Source organism: Melitaea cinxia, chromosome 22 (genome assembly GCF_905220565.1).
Source record: "Melitaea cinxia chromosome 22, ilMelCinx1.1, whole genome shotgun sequence".
Classification (NCBI taxonomy): domain Eukaryota; kingdom Metazoa; phylum Arthropoda; class Insecta; order Lepidoptera; family Nymphalidae; genus Melitaea; species Melitaea cinxia.
In genome coordinates, this window is record NC_059415.1 from 4698962 (window position 1) to 4711952 (window position 12991).

Genomic DNA, 12991 nt, shown 5'->3' on the forward strand with positions numbered 1-12991 from the left:
AAGACGCTGCTGCCCGTCTTCGGCCTGTGTATTTCAAACCAGATTGGAAATAAATATTTGTATAAACACACATATCTATTCCGAGCGGGAATCAAACTCGTGACCGTCGATGTTTAGGCACCGCCGATACGGCACACACAAAAAACATGACAGTAAAAATAAGACCAGCTGGGTCTACAAAAACAAAGAAAAACAATTGACTAGCTCATCATTACAAATCTTAGTAAAAGCCGTTAAATGAAGTATAACAATACACAATTAATAGGATCCATTATTGAAATAGTTATGAAGTCAGACTCCATGTACTCGTTAAATAGCTTTGCGCTCAAACTCGCATACTTGCCCGCTCGAGTAAGTGCGAGGCGCCAAGTGTGAATCGCGATAAGATATAAGAGGCACACGACCGCGTTTTATGTAAGGCTTAGTGCACATGTTTTAAATATTTTATTAAAGTGATACTTATGTTATGCTGTACTTAAATTATTATATTAGAAGAGTAAAATGTATTTTTATAATAGAGCGAAACCATCTCAAGTGTTTCAATGTAGACTAGTTAAAAAAAATTAACATTGTAACAGAAAAATACGTCTAATAAATAACGTCGGACCTTGTTCTAGCTTTACTAAACAGTCACAGGACTGTCGATCTGTAGTCTTAAGGAATGAATGATGTTAAATAAAATGTATGGGCATTTTAGAACCTGTAGAAGTTCATTTAAATTAAAAAAAAGTTTTCATAACTTATTCCTTACCTAATTAAATATCGCGCATGTCCATTACAAAAAAAAAGACATTTAAAGCATAATTCATCACATCGAAATATATTTTTATTTTATTTTATTGAAAATATTATTGTTCTGAGATGGGGTGTGCGGAATATTGATACTATTTTATTGAGGATGGGCACAAGCAGAAAGAATTCCGGATCAAAGTGTGGAGCAGCCCGTTTGAGAAAGGTTTTTTTGCTGGGAAATAATTTTACACACACTGCCGACGAGGCCGGCAGGAGTGTGGGGTTCCTGGTTCGGAGTGAACGACCCAGAATACCCACTAAAGCCCTGCGGTGCCCTCATCGTCACAATGGGGCGCCACGGAATTGCTTTCACATGCTACTGTGACGACCCGAAGGTTGGCCCCCCTGTGCGGGCTGCCTTCGCTTATAGAACACCCACGGGCACTGTGAACATTCTATTGCCCCGGTGGTTAGTGGGAAGAATGATACCCTTCTCTCACTCTATTGCGAAGGGTGGAGAAACGCATATCAGCATCTCCTTCCCCCTGGTCGTTTCCTGTGGAGCTCGACCTTACGGAAGATCCTGTTAGCGTTCCTGTGGTGAATGATGTGACCAGAGTTAAAATCTCTTTATTTTTAATTGAACCTTCATCTGCGTGAATGCTATACAGCACCAAAAATACCCACGATTATGCCTTTTAATATGGTGAAAAATTATAACACATCTAAGTTATGACTACACGATTTTAACATAAAATGTGGCTGTGTGTGAGTAAAAAAAAAATCTAGCTAGTTCCACATCTCACTAAAGTTTATATATGACATGAAAATATATTCATTAAGAAGCAATAATTACACCAATAAATACCGAACAAAAATATTAACAGTCAATGTTTATTTTGTACTAACTCTATTACTATTTATTCTGTACTGTAAAAAAGAAATAAATATGTCTTATCTTTATGATATATATGGCGTGCTTAATTTTCCTCTTTCTTCGTTAATTAGCTCAAATTGCTAACAGCAATAGCGTGCCGTTTTCGAGTTTAATTTTTGTTATAAATCTATGCAGTTCTTTTTGAGTTCTGTTTGTTATTATTATTACATACAGACAAGCTCGATGAATTTTATAAGACATAGATGAAGCAGCTTAAAACTTATATAAACACATTTTTTTTAATTGTCTCGCTCATCTCTGAAACGAATTAACGATACAATTTTTAAGAAGAAAATGCACAACTCCATCTATGACTTTTAAAAACAACTATTAACCTCGCCAACATGATCAAATTTAAATATTTATATCCAAAAAGGGATTGATGATGATGTTTTTGGAATCTCATAGATGGCGCTGCTTTAAAATTGTCTTGATGCTATTTGTATTCATTTAATTATGTTTATCGGCCTAAGTTATTTATATTGCGTTATTTTAATAGTGTGAAGCTAGCTTATAGCATAGTTATTAACATAATAACAACAACATTCAAATATGCGTCGTTAGATTACACGTTGTTACATAATGCGTTGAAGAAATAAAGGTTCACTGCTCATTCCCCGTATGTGATACCGTGATAATAAGTAGCTTATATGTTGACCCCACAGTACATACATACAGACAAACAGAAAAACTGACCAAAATTCGAATAAGTATATTTTTGGCTCCGGTATCGATTGTAGATTACACCCCAGGTATTCTTTAAAAAAATATTCAATGTACAGTTTTGACTTTCCTTCCATTTTATTATATGTATAGATGTCATTTATGTTCAATATACACACAGACGTGTGTTTTAGATAGCAGCTGATTTATGTGCATATTTTTACACAAATTTATATACACGTAACACATATATTACAGACGAATTCGTGGTGCGAATCGAACTCATAATTCTGGAGCGGAAGGCAGGGTCACTGCTAACTGCGCAAATAAGTAAGTTAAAGTTTTTCGTATACCATATTGTTTTAGCCTCAATTTACTTTCAGCTAAAATTAGCAGATATAATGTTAGTCAAATTATTACATTTTTTTAAAGTGAAGCAAAATTAAAACATTCTTTGATCAAAAAGAAAATTAATTATATATTTGAATTCAATTGTACTTATATAGCCAGTTTCGGCTAATGTGTTCTCGACTTAAGCTAGTAAATTCTGTGTAATGTAGTGTTCTGTTCTTACAGCCACAGCTAATTGTTGAGGTTACGGCGCCGATTCACTCATTAATATTCCAAGTTATTTATTACCGAAGTTTAAGGCAATTTGGTCTATAAGTGTATGAACATTCAGACTGGAATCCGTTGCACTTTTGCTACCTATCAACGATGAGCACAGTAAGGGTAAATTTCGATGAGAATTTAATTTACCTACTTAAGTATAAAAACTACAGGGTTTTAAATTATTTCCTCAGTAGATACTACGACACGAAAAAAAAAATTAAGACTAAAAATATTATTTCTGTAACCTACTTCAAAAATGGAGGAGATTCTCATTCGATTGTATTTTTTTATATGTGTTACTTCATAACTTTTTAAAATTACTGGGTATACCGATTTTGATGATTGTGTTTTGGTTCCAAAGTTGATATTTGTCGTATAATCTTGTTTAAATTTGTTCGAGATCTGACAGGTACTTTTGAGTTCACCTCAATAGTGCGTATGTAAGAACTACCACTATATAAAACAATAGAAATATATGACAAATGTAGTTTGATTATTCCTAAATAATTTATTTAATCAATAGCTTATTGAATATTAAGTTCAAGAGAATATTCAATTGACTAATATGTTTATATACATCGCGAACATTTAGTCGTATATTCCTGGAGTTTACTCGTTAAATAAAGATAAGGTAAGGTGGTATGTACTGTGTGGCACGGTACTAAAGAATATAGCCACCCCCTCTCTTCCCGTGGGTGTCGTATGAGGCGACTAAGGGATAACACAGTTCCACTACTACCTTGGAATTTAAAAAGCTGACCGGTGGCGGGATAACCATCCAACTGCCGGCTTTGTAATACATAGGCCGAAGACGGGCAACAGCGTCTTCGGTGTAACAAAGCCAGCCTGCGGTCACCAACCCTCCTGCCCAGCGTGGTGACTATGGGCAAAACACATGAGTTCACGTTATTTTTGGCGTAAACTTGTGGAGGACTATGTCCAGCAGTGGACTGTATAGGCTGTAATGATGAAGGTGGTATCAAAAAATATAGGAGTGAAGTCGCATGTTTTATTAGTAGATACGTATATTACTCAGTACAATACATAGTTTCATATAAAAATTAATTTCCTATAGTTTCAACCGTGACTCTTAAAATGTAAACAAAAACACCCTCATGTGGAATTTTCTACCATTTGTCGCAGATTTAATTTCCACCCTCAGAAGTGAATCACACAATTACATGGGGCATTACGCGTTCTGATTTAATGAAGGGAGCGTTATTGTGCATCTGTGGGTTTTATTAAATGGGGGAGAGGTTTGTGCTAGGTATTAGAGATATTAGTGTTCAGGCAGAGGTTGCGAACTTGTGGCTTTAGAATTAAATTTATATGATAGGAAAATTCTAGTAACATTAATTGAACGCTAGATGTGTTTGATTGATATATATATTGTAAATTAATTTTCAAATTTTACAATATTATACAAATTTACAACTCTTAACTTTAAACTAATTACTTGTTTACAGGTAGTTGCGGTGTAAATGATATCTTCATGGAATAGTACAGTGTCCTGGTGAAACTTCACTTTAGAACCGCGATACTGATTCTTCAGTTCAAAAGAATCAGTATGGCGGTTTTACGGTGAATTAATTAATTAATTGTAGAGCTGCAAAATTATTATAATGTTAAAAACAGTTTCAGCCTTCTTTTCAGCAGTAGAGTCAAAATAATAATTGTGTTTGCTCGTAAACGAAAAAAAAAATCGCCTACAATTACATCGACAAGTAATAAATACAACGTAGGTCGACGAAAAAATAGTCAAGTAAAAACGCATTATATCTAAATAGCTCAAAAAGTGGTAGTTAGATCTCAAATAAACTTATATGGGACCAAATGACACGCACCACCTGTCGATTAAAAAAATGCCGAAAGAGGTCCCCCCAGTCAAAAGTTCTGAAGTAACACACATAAAAAAATACAGTCGATTTGAGAACCTCCTCCTTTTTTGGAAATCGATTAAAAAACAAAAAAAAAATACTGTAATATAATTAATAATAATGTGATGATGTGGAAAAAAGTTTAATTAATTTTTTATGTTAAACGTGTCACAATTATAAAAACTTTGTTTGAAGCTGTATAAAGTCGGAAGTCACACAAGTTAGATTAATTTTATTGACGTCATAAGTCACAGTAGTGCTTGTTGTTTAAAACTTTTCTCATTAGTTTCAGCTCAATCATAATAGCGATGTGTTTTGAACGTCATAGCAGCTTATTGTCATATTATTCATTATATATATTTTATGTTTTATGTTACCACTCACGTCATGTTCCAAAATTGCAATGATTTTTTTTTTCATAGATATTTTTCAACTCAATATTTTTTCAATATAAAGTTAATACTACACATTTTATCATAAGGATTTGCATTAATTTATTTGACTATATTACAGTTTATTTTAAGGAATTTCGTCCTATACAGACACATCAGTAGATTTTATCTTTCATTTAAAATTGAGTTCAAATAGTTATTGCACAATCTTGATATACATCGTAAAATGTTTTCAACCTCTGTCGTAGGGGAATTACAATATCAGCATTTCTTTTCTATCATTGGCATTCATCTGCAGTAAGAATAAGCGAGAAGTTCTCTGTAAAGCTTTGTTGACGACAAATCGTTATTATCGTACAGTTGGAAAAGATCAGCGAATCTATTTTTAGCAATATTCATGTCTTAAGAAGTCGTTTTAACCATTTAAAATACGTTTTCGAAATATGATAATAGATAATGGTTTAAGGATTTTATTTCCATTTTTATTTTAAATAAAAGAGATTTATAAAGCGGTATCACATTTTAATTCGATTCATTTTATACAGTATGGGACATTCCACGCGAAGCGGAGAGCAAAAAATTTGGATGTTTCCGATTTCAGTAATTTCCAAAAACTTTGTACCATATATTGTCTTAGCCTCAGTTAACTTTCTGCTATATTTGCCCTCAATTTATATCGCTTCAGCCTGTAATATCCCACTGCTATGTATAGGCCTCTTTCCCCATCTAGGAGAAGGGTTAGAGCTTAATCCGCCAAGCTGCTCCAATGCGAGTTGGCCGATATATTCCCTTTTATTAGATTTATAAGTAACGATCACTATCAGGTGTATATGATAGCAACGATCGACTTCTTAACGTGCTCTCCGAGGCGCGACGGGGAGATCCACAAGGACTGCACAAACACCCAGACAACGGCAAGCATCTATATGGCCAATACTAATAAAATAAATAAAAAACATCTACACAATACACACACGGTCGTCTGTTCCTAAAGCAAGCAACTTAATTCTTGTGGTATAGGTAACAGCCGACTGGTATAGCTACTTTTTAACCGACTTCCAAAAAAGGAGGAGGTTCTCAATTCGACTGTATTTTTTTTTTTTATGTATGTTACATCAGAACTTTTGACTGGGTGGAGCGATTTCGACAAATTTTCTTTTAATCGAAAGGTGGTGTGTGCCAATTGGTCCCATTTAAATTTATTTGAGATCTAACAACTACTTTTCGAGCTATATCTAATAATGCGTTTTTACTTGACGCTTTTTTCGTCGACCTACGTTGTATTATACCACATAACTTTCTACTGGATGTACCGATTTTGATAATTCTTTTTTTGTTGGAAAGGAGAGTTTGATACCATGGTGTACCATGATAAGGAAACTAGGATCTGATGATGGGATCCCAGAGAAATCGAGGGAAACTCTTGAAAATCCGCAATAACTTTTTACTGGGTGTACCGATTTTGATAATTCTTTTTTGTTAAAAAGAAGATATCCCTAGTTTAGTATCATGATAAGGAAACCAGGATCTAATGATGGGGTCCCAGAGAAATCGAGGGAAACTCTTGAAAAACCGCAATAACTTTTTACTGCGTGTACCGATTTTAATAATTTTTAATTTAATCGGAAGCTGATGTTTGTCATGTGGTTACATATAAATTTTATTGAGATCTGATAACTACTTTTTGAGTAATCTTTGATAACGCGTAGTTACTTGACTTTTTTGTCGTCGATCCACGTTGTATTACTCGTCGATGTAATTGAAGTCGGTTTTTTTTTCGTTTGCGAGCAAACACAATTATTTTTCGATAAACATATCATCATCATCATCATCATCACTTCAGGCTAAAATAGTCCACTGCTGGATATAGGCCTCCACAAGTTCGCGCCAAAAATGGAGTGAACTCATGTGTTTTATAGTCACCACGCTGGGCAGGCGGGTCGTTGACCGCATGGCTGGATTTATCGCACCGAAGACGCTGCTAACCGTCTTTGGCCTGTGTATTTCAAACCCAGCAGTTAGATGGTTATCCCGCCATCGGTTGGCTTTTTAAGTTCCAAGGCGGTAGTGGAACTGTGTTATCCCTTAGTCGCTGGGTGTCACCCACGGGAAGAGAGGGTGTGGCTATATTCTTAATGCCGTAACCTCACAGCATAAATATATACGAGTATATATAAATAATACATATATAAATAAAGCTATATATTACACCCAAACTCGGGGTGGGAATCGAACCCACAATCCTCGGAGCAGTAAGCACTACAAGCTGCGCCAACAGGCTAGTGAAAACAAATGTTTGTCATGTGCGGGGATCGAACTTGCAACCGCCAGTGCAACTGCTACAAACCAGTCCCGTGACCGTTGGGCCAACGCGAAATTCATAATTGTGTATTCATTATTATAGTATATTATATTGTCGAGTAGAACGAGTCATTAGTCATAATAGTTATGAATAACCAGCAGGAACGTTCTACTGTAAGTGCCAATATTAGGTATTTAAAAGTTAGTTTAAAATAAACAAGATAGAAAAGTGTTTACAAATGTGAATTAATGTGAAGCTACCACTGATTCAGTGAGTAGATTCAGAAATAATTCCAACGATTCAGAAATATTCTGCTGAGAATAGCCGGCAAGATATATCGAAGTCAATTCAAAATTGAAAGATTGAAAAATTGAAAGACGAGTAAAAGAAATTGTTTGCAATAAATTTGTTCTTGTTTACAAAAAAGAGGCACGTTATATGTGCAAATTCACTACGATTATAAATGTATATTTTCTGTTTCACATTTTTATCCCAAGCTTCTGTTACTTCATTCGCGTTCCCAAATATTTTCATTTATTTAGAACATAAAGTTTGCTAAGCGAACTGTGAAATACGTCTATCGAACCTTATATTAGCATAATCTTAGGGACCATCTAAAGATTTCGTCCACATATGCATGTTTTTAAATAATCTCGACGTTTCGACCCTTTCCGTAGCGTGTTTTATATATTTATTATGGGGAGTACCTTTTACCCATATTGGGTTTCGTTATTATATGTCATATTCGTAAACATTTATGTTTGCTGCTCCGATGCTTCCTTGTAGTTATTAACTTCTTAAATTTGATCATTCAATGAAACCCTTCAATTTGTAATACTAGACATTCAGAGTGGGTTCACTCGTATATATTTCTATAAGAAGTATTGTTTTTATGAGTTGTATAATTAATTTTTAAACAGTTTGTTATAAAACTTGGTTAAAAACCCATATTACCTAAGGAAAATTAGGTAGCTATTATAATCAGTCTAGAAGATTCTGAGATAAAAAAAAAAAACAAACAGCTTAACTTTATATTATTCTGGCTTTCGTCCCCAACTTCATCGGCATTATACAGAAAGCTGTTCTGTTTCCTCACTTTAATATTTAGCCCATAGCATATATTTAATTGAATGTAGGTATAACATAGCATTTTGCTGATCAAAAAAATTTTAAAATCAATTTAGTACTTTTTGAGTTTATCAATTAGAAACAAACGAAAAATCAAATCGATATAAATAATCAAATATTTATAAATTACTAGCTGACCTCGCAAACGTTGTTTTGTCATATATGTTATAAACCCCCTTAATCCTCCCCCTTCCTTATAATTTAAGGGTATGAAAAATAGATGTTGGCCGGTTCTTAGACCTACCCGATGCCCACACAAAATTTCATAAAAAATTGGTTCAGCCATTTCGGAGGAGTATGGAAACTAACATTGTAACACGCGAATTTTATATATAAGAAAAATGTGTTAGTTAGTTATGTTAGCTGTGTGGCTACAGCATTAAAGAATATAGCCACCCCCTCTCTTCCCGTGGGTGTCGTAAGAGGCGATTAAGGCATAACAAAGTTCCACTACCACCTTAGAACTTATAAAGCCGACCGATGGCGGGATAACCATCCAACTGCTGGCTTTGAAATACACAGGCCGTAGACGGGCAGCAGCGTCTTCGGTGCAACAAAGCCAGCCCTGCGGTCACTAGCCCGCCTGCCCCGCGTGGTGACTATGGGCAACACACATGAGTTCACGCCATTTTCGGCGCGAACTTGTTGAGCCCTATGTCCAGCAGTGGACTGCAATAGGCTGAAATGATGATGACGGTGATGAAGAATGCTGAAGAATAATGTAGTAAGGGAATCACAAAAGTAAGGATAATGCTATCTACCATATAACCTTTTTACATGTAACCTTTTTTCATCGTAAATTACACTTTAAATTTTTTGGCTTTATTTATTTACTTATCTGTCAGTCATTTCTATTCGTAACCTGACTTTCTAAAGCCCATAAAAAATCCTTGAGATGAAACCAGCTATATTAACCTCTTTAACTTCCTACTGATAAAACCTACAGGTAACTTATGTCCAACATAAATGTTATCAGCATCGATAAAACAGGCCCTAATTATTTCGAGACAAAGAAATTCGAAAAGTTTCAAAAAATGATTTCATCACGAAGATACTCTGGTCCCACGTAATTTCAAGTGTAGTCACGTTTTACGCACTTCACAAAACTTTTATTTGAATAATGATGCGTCTTTCATACTTATAAACTTATTCCGATTGTATTTTTCTTATCCCTTTCAAGTTCTTTTTAAAGAAAATTTAGCTCAATTGTGTTTTTTACAAGTATTCGTAGCAAGTTATAATTTTTGTTGAGAAAATATATTGTGAAGTATTTTGGAATTATATTTCGTCTTGATTTTTTTAAAGGTGAATATCATGTTTTTTCTGTAATATTTAGTTCTTTCATTCCTATTTTTATTTCACAATCCTCATTGAATAGTCGTTTAATTGTTTAATACATGTAACATAAAAAGTTTACAAAAAAGGGTGTCTTCTTTTATTTATAGTAATAACACTCGTAATTGTCACCCGTAGTAACTATAGTGCACTGCACCTTTTACTAATATAACCTATATATAAGTAAGTCTTACATTAGATATATATTTCTTAATATTTGGCGTATTAGTTACACTTAAATACTTTTTGGGAACGAAGTTTCTTATGGGGTGTGCCCTAGCCGGCAAAAAACGTCCGTAACGTTAAATGAAAGTATAAAACTCTTATGAATAATCATGTATGATGGCTATATAGTGTCTAAGGTATAGTCTAGTGATGACTGTTATTATTATTGCAGTTTGCCATTATTATTATATCATTCGATAGTTATTATATATTTTTATAAATCATCGTGAATAAAATAAAGGTGTTAATATAATTTTGTAAAGTAGTTTTTTTATCGATAAAAACTCAATAAAAAATGTTTACCCGAATAATTATTTCTTTATACCTCGAATAGAACTTGAAATTAATATTTTATTAAGGAACTTCGTTCCTAATGGTATCCCACGACACCACACGGTATCTTTTTAATAATCTAAAGTAATCTTTATTACAATATACATACTGTCCTATTTGAATCTTACAAAACAATAATAGAAAGAGTGCAATAGTAATGGCATAGTAAAGCGCAAGACTCTAAAACTTTAAATGTATGTAACAATTTTTATGACGTGGTAGCTTTTTTCGCACATATATGCAATCGTCAGGATGGCCGAGCGGTCTAAGGCGCCAGACTCAAGGTTCCCTTGCCCGCTCAGCGGGTTGAGTTGTTCTGGTCCTCTCTGAGGGCGTGGGTTCGAATCCCACTTCTGACAAATTCTTTTTGTATTTTTATTTATTTAAGGAAAATATTAAGTATATTAAATATGGTAAGGTAATATTCTCTGACGCTATTCCTCCTAACAAATATTTTTATTTTTACCTGACTTCAAAAAAAGGAGGAGGAAATTATCGAGAGCAATCGGAATGAACTTTTATGTGTATGTTACCTCAGAACTTTTGATTGGATGAACCGATTTTGATGATTTTTTTAATTAATTAAGGAGATACGTGTTCTGTAGTCCCGCTTAAATTTTATTGAGATCTGACCAGTACTTTTTGAGTCATTACATTACATTTTTTTAAATATACATGGGACATATATATATAAATATCTAAATACAAATATTACACCTAGGCTTAAGCGGGAATCGAATCCACAACCCGCGGAGCAGAAAGTGTACCAAATGGCTAGTCCAATGTCCAATGTGATTATTTAACGTACTTGTGCGTCCTATCAACCTCGGACTTACTAGACAAGTGTCTTAAAGTAAGATCTTAAAGGAAAATAACGTAAGGAGATTTGAACTCCTAGGAAGAAATTCTAAAATTCTTTTAAATCCAATTGCCACAAATCCGCTCTACTACAGCCTTGTGTCGGATTAAAAATAATACGAGCGACCGGATATCAAGAACTAGTTACGTTTTCTTGTTTATAAATGTTTAGTTCACTAAATATTTGAAACAACAAATTTTAAACAAAGCGCATGATTTCGCAATGTAAACATTGTTCTCTAAGGAGAATGTAATTCGTTTAATAAAATGTTTGTTTAGGAAATTTTAAACAATATGAGCTCTATTGAGTTATATACAGAGAACAAAAGAGGCATTGAGAAAGTTAGAGTTTCTTATTAGAATTGATAAAATTATTTAGTGTTGAGCCAACTGCGCGTTCTGTTGTAGTAATAAGCTTAAGCCGCGGTAGCGAATTCGATTCCAGCTCTAGACGGTTTTTGTATTTGTACAAATATTTGTATCTGATCTAGGTTTATATCTTTGTGACTCCCAACCGTGCCTCAGAGAGCGCGTCGTCAGTCCGGGTTGCTATTATTGACATCTCAAATCACAATTCAGTAAGGAGCGGTGGATTTAACTTCAACACCTTTCTTTTATAATTAAGGCGTTACTATTTCTAATCATTTCCGTCTTTAAATTATATATACATATATATCATTCCGTTTTAAATTTTTCTACATGTATAATTACATTTTAAAGTTAGTGGAAATTTTAAGGAAATTTTCTTACACTAAATTAAAACCACAATAATTTGCACTACATAGCTTTTTTATTCAACGGCCCCCAGATTTTCTTCTGTGTTGGGCGTCCGGAAAGACACACAATAAACAAGCACAAACGCCCAGATCACGACAAACATTTATATGGCCAATACAAATATCTGTCGTGAGCGGGGATCAAACCTGCGACCGCCAGCGCAACAGTTCTGTGACCGCTGTGCCAACGCGTCGTCAAATGTCATCGTCGTCAAATATCTTAATTAAATCTTTTGTCCTGATAAATATTTGTTTTTATTTCAAGATTTTAGAAGTAATTACATAGCACATTTGTGACGGAGCTTGACGAAAAAATAAAAATAAATACCTTTAAACAAAATTTACATCAAAATCCTACACTAAAGAAATTATTAGTTGACTAAAAAAATTGTACTATTTCATTTAGTTTTAAAAATTCTAAATTAAAAATGTTTGCGAAACGAAACTAAAAGTTTTAAGCAAATTTCAGCCACGTATTTTCGTGTTTCAAATATTTAGGTGTTTCATATCTGTTTTGGGTGTAAATTTTACGTTTTCAAAATAAAATATTTCCCAATTGGAAAGTGTTCGTTTTTGAAAATAAAAATAGTGCTTGAAAAATTTTTATTGTGTCAGTTTTTCATCGGTCTGATCACGCGTTATTTGACAGATTTTTGGCTTGAATAAAATTGGCGAGTTGGATTGAAATTTCGTTAACTAATCAAGTAGAATTGATTTTAAGGATTAAGGCTTAGAGGGAGTTTAAAAAGTAACAGTACGGTAAACTTAAAAAAGATTTAAGACATTGCTTAATATATGCATAACTCATTCCATTTTAAGCA

General features: G+C 33.8%; 1 non-coding gene across 1 annotated transcript; it reads left to right on the plus strand.

The window, feature by feature from the left end:
- The first annotated feature begins 10782 nt into the window (after positions 1-10782).
- On the plus strand, positions 10783-10895 carry Trnal-caa. The gene is made up of 2 exons: positions 10783-10820; positions 10851-10895. It is a non-coding gene; the product is annotated as a tRNA-Leu (tRNA).
- The last annotated feature ends 2096 nt before the right edge of the window (positions 10896-12991 follow it).